The sequence below is a fragment of the Gymnodraco acuticeps genome, unplaced genomic scaffold (assembly GCF_902827175.1).
Source record: "Gymnodraco acuticeps unplaced genomic scaffold, fGymAcu1.1, whole genome shotgun sequence".
Taxonomy (NCBI): domain Eukaryota; kingdom Metazoa; phylum Chordata; class Actinopteri; order Perciformes; family Bathydraconidae; genus Gymnodraco; species Gymnodraco acuticeps.
The window spans coordinates 1137555-1146354 of NW_022989835.1; the positions used below are offsets into that span (position 1 = coordinate 1137555).

At 40.7% G+C, this 8800-nt stretch overlaps 1 long non-coding RNA gene across 1 annotated transcript; it reads right to left on the reverse strand.

Moving 5' to 3' along the window:
* Positions 1–7037: 7037 nt before the first annotated feature.
* On the reverse strand, positions 7038–7513 carry LOC117558618. Its single transcript, XR_004570850.1, has 3 exons — positions 7400–7513; positions 7274–7330; positions 7038–7166 (listed from the first exon to the last, which is right to left on the reverse strand). It is a non-coding gene; the product is annotated as an uncharacterized LOC117558618 (long non-coding RNA).
* Positions 7514–8800: the final 1287 nt, after the last annotated feature.

Sequence of the window (8800 nt, forward strand, 5' to 3'; positions counted from 1 at the left end):
GGCTAGCAGAGCTGTAGAGTTGCAGCATAATAGACCGTTCGTGACGGACTTTTAAAGGTAAGAAGAAGTTTAAAGATTTATATTGCGGATATTATCAGTACATCTGATTCAAATTAACATGTGTATTAAAGGATGTCAGTGGATTATCCCTAAATTAGTAGATTTAGGGAACGTTTACAGATAACAGATTAAGCTAGGATGCCGAATCAAGTTAGCAACACACGTTGAACAGCCTTTTAATTGTAAATTCCGTTCTCTTAATGTCATTTCGTCCAACGTTGTTGAATTAGAGAAGAGGGGCTTCTAAACGGGATTGTATGCGGGGGTGGAGGGAGTTAAATATTAGATAAATATAACTTTGGTGCGTGTAAGAGTGAGTGTTTTTAGCAGAGCCATATTGTGTCCTTGTGATTATGTTGATTATTACCTGTCTGTATAATGTTGCAGCTCAGCTGATTTTGGATTGATGGCAAAGGGAGAGGGACTTAAGTGAGAGTGAAAACACAAGGTAAGTTTAATACTACTGTTTTTATAAGTAAGCATACTAAACATGTATTCTATCACTGTATTATATAAGTAATCTTGTTAGTAACCTACTGTATGGCAGGTGGAGGGGCAGTGATGTTACAGGTGGAGGAGCAAAACTGCAAGACTGCAAACTCACAAGACAGAGAAATCAAAGTTTGTTCTCCAGAGAAGAGGTTGATTTCACTTCAATTTTTTATTTCATATTTTCTAAAGATGTGGAAATGGAAAAAAAAAAACTTGAGAGCTGTAACCAAGACAACTGTAACAACATGAGTAGAGAGCCACCAAGGTTTTTCAAGTCCCTCTCTTACTCCATTTTGCCAACTCAAACTTCCAGGTACATGACGTGACACCTTGCTTGTTTTTGTTGTTTGCGCTCCTCTGGCTGGGTGCTGGCAGGTGGAGGGCAGTGATCCCTTCCCTTCTTCCCTCAATATTTGAGACTAATGTAAGTAGAAGACATGGCACTGTACATTTTCGAACATTTAAAATATTATACAACTTAAAAATAAGAAATATTACTTTTGTTACTAAAAGTTCATACTTATTATACCTGTGTCACCTTTCACACTATCGCTGTGATCATGAGCTATGGGCTTTGTAGATACAGGTCCCGGGGTGAATCGTGGTGCAGGGGCCCTTCTCTTTTTGACCACAGGGCGATGCACGAAGATGGTGGGTATAGCCTCTGCTCTTAGCCTAGTCTTGCCCTTTTTTGTCTTGACAAACTGGTCTGCATCAAAATGTGCCTGCGGAGTGACTTGAGGTTACTTCACACACAGAACAACTCAGTTTTGTCTGCCCACATACATATTCCATAGTGGTTGAATACACAGTATTAGGAAACACGTTATACTTACTGGACATGTTATACTCATTACATACTGTATATAAAATATGACCAAGAATGTGAGACAACTTTATAGAAATTCATATCACATCTGTTACTGATGCCATTTGTCATACTTTGTTAAACTCACAAATAATAAAGTTCCATAACTTCAGTTGGGAACAAAGACCACACCTTATCTCCCCAAGGCAATTCCCCATCCAATAGATGTGCTATATAGGTGTGTATAACCCTTTCTCCTGTCTGTTACTCCCTCTTTCAGCACAAGAACCAGAGGGGGATTCAATGGAGCCTGAATACCTGCACTGAGACCCTCACCCTGCACCCTGAGTCTCAACTCTGTGTTTTTCAAGCCTTTCCCTGTTTTTTGTATTAAACAAAACATTAAGCTTTCCCAATGGTGTGGTTTTCGTTTTGTGAAAAAGTGCAAATGCAGTGTTTGTATATAATTACATCACATATTTTGTTGCTATTGGTTGTGAAATTGCTCCTGCTGTCTTGAGCCAGCCATTTTTTCCTCCGCTCCGTGTCAGTGGGGAAGCCGTACATTCGTACTCCTTTCTCGGAGCGATTTGAGCATCCCCAGGCAGCACAGCAAACCATGGTGGCGACTAGGAGGCAGCACAGCAAACACGGAGGAAAAGGCACAGACAAACTGCATGATATGCTATTCAATGTTTATTGAATTCCATGTATTTGCAATGGATGTTCCTAAAACAACACATTTAACATCATCATCATCATGCTGCTGCTGCTGCTAGTCCTTTGATAGTCACCTGTCGGTCTCCTGTCCTTTCTGAAAGCCATAAAGATGACATTAGTCATTTAGATAACGTGTGTCCTCAATTACCATGGGATTACTGAAACTATCATGAATTTAAGAAAATGGTAGAAATTAATCTAATCTGAATTTTAAAGCATTACTTTAGATCCCCTCCCTCTAAATATATCAATAAACATTAGAAAGTGATGCTCCTGACTACCATACAAGTTTAAGAAGATACTATTGGTTTTAAAGAATTCAAAGCTATAAATAAACAGCAACAGGCTCTTTAACCAAGGCACTGTTAGCCTAACATGTAAACTAGTTGTTCACACTAATCCTAATATTATCACATAATATTAGCAAATTCTATTTTATTTTTTAAAACATATTGATGTAAATACATACACATATCGATTTGTTGTATAAATATTGCAAATCAAAACCTTTATTCACTAATAATTACCAAAAATCGTAGTTCTATCTCCTGTTATCAATGCATTCACATTGCCCGCCATGAACTTCCGGGGAACGATCCTCGTCTACATGAACCACGTGACGATAACCGTTTTTGGACTTCCGTTGTCGTAACTCTTCTATCTATATGGCGCTGCACAAACCCATTCCCCAAAAACTTCAACCCAAAGGATGCAAAAAATAAATATATAAATTTAAATAACAAAAAATTCATTGATTAATTAAATATCAGATGACACATTTTTCAAAGTGAGTGTGTGGAGGTGTGACAAGTTTGTATTGTCCTTTTACACTCTGAAAACAGTCCAGTTTCATTTCAGAGTGCAATTCAAGTGAATATAGTTGTGTATGTATGTATGTTGTGTAGTTCAGTCCAACCAGTTCAGAGTATGTTGTGTGGGTGCAGCTTTGAGTGTAGTTTTTTTTTTTGGGTCTGATCGGTATGTGAACTGGGGACCCAGACTGAGCCACTGCTGCCCCTTCCTTTCCTGTTCTCTGTCTGCAGTTGAATGGGATCTCTTCCTCCACCACAGCTCAAAGGTGTGTCTAATTGTCTTGATTACCTTTCTCCAGCTCTCAGGTGTGGCTTGGTTAGCTGCTCCCCTTCAATCAGGGAAGGGATATTTCTTTATTTTTGTTTTTATTTAGTGGGAATGCTGATACAGCATTCCAAATATCTGTTATGCTACGCATGAAATTCTTTATTATTCCGCCGGGTTATTTTGTACCTCTTCTTCTCCCACATTCCACATCGCAGAAACTCAGTTTCAACATCAAAACGTTCAGCTCGGTCGGGAATCGATGGCTATTACTTTTCTTATTCATAACTTTCATAATTCCAGAGATACATCCCATAATTCATCACATTTTTAACATGGAAGTCAATGGAGAAACTTCAGACTTGAACAATCTTCATGCAACTTCAACTGCTAACTGATCCTTCATACTTTCACTCAGCAACCTCATTCCAACTTTAAAATGTTACACATCTTTCTGACATTATTCGTGTAACAGAACTTTTAAATCTGATTCGTACTTTTAGAGATATTAAACATTGTTCAGACCTTGGTAAAGAGGCCTTCTTCAGATTTTAGAGTGCGTGATGTCACAGCTAGAGTGGAGGACAGATTTAATTTTGCCTTCATATTTTCTTTTAAACCTGCCATAATTCCCAAACCCTACATTCTTGAGACATCATTTTTCATGAGAAACGTAGGAAAACATCTCGTAGCTTGAAAAATAAAAAAAATTAAGCAAAATAATTAAACAAAATGCCTCTTGAGGGCATGAAGTGACAAAAACTTTCATCATGTCTCCATTAAACCCCATTGTAAATGCAGCCTCATCTTTCCCCATCACAGCAGCCGCACACCTTTAGTTAATCTGCCAAAAAGGTCACATTATTAACCCAAAAGTACACAAAAAGTACACTTCAGATGCTCAAGTTCCTTGACATGCTTCATGCTTTGAAATTTCACCGATATCTGTTACGGTTCATCAACAAAACGTTCACATGTAAGAGGTTTATCTCTCATTCAGAACAATGACAATGCTCTCCTCTCACTGATTACTGCACATCACCATGGAATCCTTTGATCTGTGGACACGTCGTTAGCTCAAATATAAACACCTGTGTCATGGAACACGATGCTGCCATAGCTCCAACTGACATGCTCAGAGCAGCAGACTTCAGATAATAGGCTTGTTTGAGACACATTGCGGCTCGCCTCGAAAGTAGACAAGAGTAGCCGATCGCAGCCGGGGGAGGTGTCAAAAAGCTCGTCTTAAGTCGGACAGCTCGGAGTCGGAGTCGGCTTGACTGGCGGAAATTGCGTTGGCGTTTTTCGTTGCAGATGAAGTGGATGCAATAGAAATCCCACATGTATTGTATGGAGAATGGCATGATGAACACCGTCTGCGGAGGTAATTACGTATCTTTTTATTTTTTTATTTGATAGGGACAGAGCATGTTAATGAACATCAGTATAAAATACAAGAAGTATAAATGTGTTTGAGCAAACGTGCTAATTTACATCCGTAGTAGGCTACCTAGGCAGGTAACAAAAACAGATACACAATACAATACACAAGTAAAAAGACAAAATATATTGTTACATCAGTCTAAATTAAAAAGTATGATGGATTATCCGGACTGATTACTTTACTCTACAGATCACAAATTGTGCAAAATTATGACACTACTAGTCTTTTTTAGTCCAATGGGATAAGATAAAAGCTACTTTACTAAAGATATAGAAAGCAAGCAAGATAGTAGTACAAAGATACAATAAATAAACAAGAATACAACTGAAATCAAGTGAAGATAATATAGGCCTACAGCAGCAGCAGCAGTTATATATATATATAAAGAATGTTGAATAGGTCTAATGATTTATGGTCATCATTTGCTCCTGTGTCTGCCTTCCTTAGATCCGTTCCAAAGGTCCAACAATTTGTGGAAGAAGTGGTCCCACAGTACAGTCCTTCAGACTTCAAAAGTCATTTCCGATTGTCCAGGGGACATGTGGAAGTATGTGTGTGTGTATATATATATATATAAATAACATCAAATATGTATTATCTCGACTGGTGATATTAAAAGCCATTTATTCCTTTCTACCAAACAGGATGTGATGACGACTATTGGCCCGTTCTACTGGAACAGACAGCACAGTAAAGTGCCGCTTCAAAACAGTGTTCTTGCCTGTCTGTGGACTCTATCAAACCAGGAGTCCTATAGGGGGGTTGCTGATCGTTTCAATATCACCAAATCCACTGTCTGCCTGCATCTCCATGAATTCTGTAGTCTTGTCACCACATATTTGTCTCACCACATTTCCTGGCCCACAGGGCAAGCCCTACATAATTCTGAGTTAGGATTTCGTGCAGCAGGATTTCCCAACACTGTCTGTGCGGTAGATGGATGCCACATTCCTATTGTGAAACTACACTGTGAGAACCCAGTAGCATACATCAACAGAAAACAGTTTTATTCTGTTGTGCTTACTGGGTTCTGTGACAGTAAACGGAGATTCTGTCATGTTAATGTGGGCCACCCTGGTAGCTGGCATGATGCACAGGCATTCCGGTTGTCTGCTGTTGGAAGGCTGCTTGATGAAGATCCCCAGTCCCTGGTGCCTGAGGGAATGCACATCATTGGGGACTCTGCCTACCCACTATTGCCTCAGCTTATGAGGCCATACAGGGACAATGGCCATTTAACTGCTCGGCAGCGTCGTTTCAATCAAAAATTAAATGTTGCACGCGTGGTCATTGAGCATACCTTTGGCCTACTGAAAACGAAGTTCAGGAGGCTCAAATGTTTGTACATGAAAAACATTGCAAACATTAGCACAGCAGTCACTGCCTGTTGCATACTTCACAACATGTGCTTGGAGGAAGGGGAAGCAATTGAAGTTGATGAGCAGGTTGAAGCAGCAGATAACAGGGCACCGCATCCCCAGAACCAAGATGCAGTGTTGCACAGAAATCAGATTTGTGACCTTTTTTAAAGAGCTCACACCGCACCAGTGTCTCCAGTGCACTGGTCCTCCTCTCGGAGTGGGCCTCATACAGGTCGTAGAAGGAGGGATGGGAGACTCGAGACCGGATTGATCTCGGCTGAGTGGTGGGCAGGGTCATGGAGGGACCAGGCTGGCCCTCAGAGGCACACGGCAGTGTGGTGGGCAGGGTCATGGAGGGACCAGGCTGGGCCTCAGAGGCACACGTCAGTGTGGTGGGCAGGGTCATGGAGGGACCAGGCTGGGCCTCAGAGGCACACGGCAGTGTGGTGGATGGTTGTGAGGCAGTGGGTAATAGAGGGGTGGAAACAAGAGTGCCTGGAGGTGCGCTCCCAACACCGCACCTCCCAAACAGGTTGTCCATTATCTGTGGAATTGCAGAATTGTTAAAATGGAAATGTTGCTTTTACCAACTAGATGTGCAAGAACAAACTTCTTACCCCATAATATTCCCACGTTATGTTCCCCTCTCCTGTTGAGGTACAACGGTCCTTGGCCCTTTTGTAGGTGGTCAAAAGGTTGTTGAGTTTTTTCCGGATTTTGTCTGAGGAGAAACTGTATCCCTCCTTGCTGAACTGCCGTTGTAGAATTTTGTAAAAACCGGGTTTGGAGTGATAGTACACCTGTTGGTGTGTTTTTGTCAGGTCCAAAAGCAGCAGTATGGTGTTGTGTGTGAAATCTGTTAAGACACAAGTGTTAGTAACTCAAACAAATAGCATTTGCTGTTTAGATCCTCATTTTAGTTACTGTACCTTGTGTTGCCTCGAGGTGTTCTGACCGGCTGGAGGGGGATGCCAGGTGAGGAGTTCCAGCTTGGGATCTAGCAGGCCTTACAGGAGCAGGCCTTACAGGAGCAGGCCTTTCATCAGGAGCAGGCCTTTGTCAGGAGCAGGTCTTTCATCAGGAGCAGGCCTTTCGTCAGGAGCAGGTCTTTCATCAGGAGCAGGCCTTTCGTCAGGAGCAGGTCTTTCATCAGGAGCAGGCCTTTCAGGAGCAGGCCTAGCATCTGAAGACAGATCTAAAGGGACTGTGATTGAGAGAAAATTAAATATTTGTTTACAATAAACATGAATATGTCATTTGTTTGATTTGCATTAAAAGACAATACCATTTTTGATTTAAATGATAGATTACCTTGTGCATTTGTTGCAGCCCTTGCTTGCTGCATAAGTGCAGCTGCTAAACTGTTATCTGAAAAATAATTTACATCATTTAAAATCCTATCCAGATTGTTGGAATGCAATTTAGTTGTTTACTCACCATTTTGTAGTCTTTGGGAAATGTCTTGTGAGACTCTTACAGTGATGTCTCCCTGTTCGTCACACAGTGTAAGCACCACAAATTCCATTTTACCCACTGTAGACAAAGGTGATCTCCATTGCTTTATATAGGTTTGTTAATTCAGTTATGATGATGAACCACACCAGTGACTGGGTTCCATAATTAGAAATGCTCCTCCCTCTTAATGTTTGCAAAACTGATAGGTGGACAGGCTACAAATGATCAGTCCCTTCAGATCCGCACACATGAAGCTTAATGAGCATGAATTGAACAGACCTGCTGCTGTGTTAATTCTTTAGCTGCCACTTTAAGCTTTATGATGTGTACAACATGGATGTAATTTGATTTAATCTTGCCATTTTAAATGATGTATTCAATAAATAAGGTTAAACCAAATCATTACATTACAATAGATTTTATTTTAATGATTTGGTTTAACTTAAAGAGAAACTTTATTGTTATTGCACATATTACAGGTACTGAGACAACGAAATGCAGTTTAGCTTCTAACCAGGTGCAACAAGCAGTGAAGTGGAAAGTAATGTACACAATAGACAGAATAACATATAGAATGAATTGAATGATGAATAAACAGTGGGGTATGAATACACTAGATATCAGCCTGTGAGCAGTATGAACAGTGTGTATGAATATGCTAAGATATATAAAGTATGAAAACGGTAAGCAGTATAGTATAAAATATATAGATATTAATTTCATGATGATAAACATTGTGGAACAATGATGAAAAATGGGAATGGATGTGGCGACGTAAAACTGACACAAAACAACAACAAACTTTTGCCAGCCAATTGGAGAGTTTCATCAGCAGCACGTGGTAAAAACCACCAATGAGCGCTCAGCTCGAGATACCAGCGAGCCGTTTCCCATCAAGCATTTCGCTTCCGCAGCCCGTGGAGAGCAACTGCGCCAACTCGCCTCGCTCTCAAGGCTGCGGGCGTCTTTGTCCCGCGAAATTTCAAAGTCTCATGTGGGCGGGCCTCCAGAGCAAGTCGGACAAAATGACTAACCATCATGCAACGCACTAGCAAGACGTTGATCGCAACTGCGCAGGTCTGCGCAGGTCTTGCTTGTCTCAAACAAGCCTAATGGTCCTGCCCTCAACAGCTCTACGTCAATTATGGGGTGTCATCATGCCGTTTCCATGGAAACGCATCCCTTGCCATAAAACACTAACTAAACTGTCAAAAACAATAGGTATTTTGTATCGTACTCAGAACTCTTTATAACAGTCTATTTCTCCCTTACCTTTATTACTGCTCTGAAATATTGGGAAACACGTACTCAACAAATCTACAAAAAATAATAACATCTCAAGTATTACGAATAGTCTGTGGTGTTGGCAAATATGAACACACA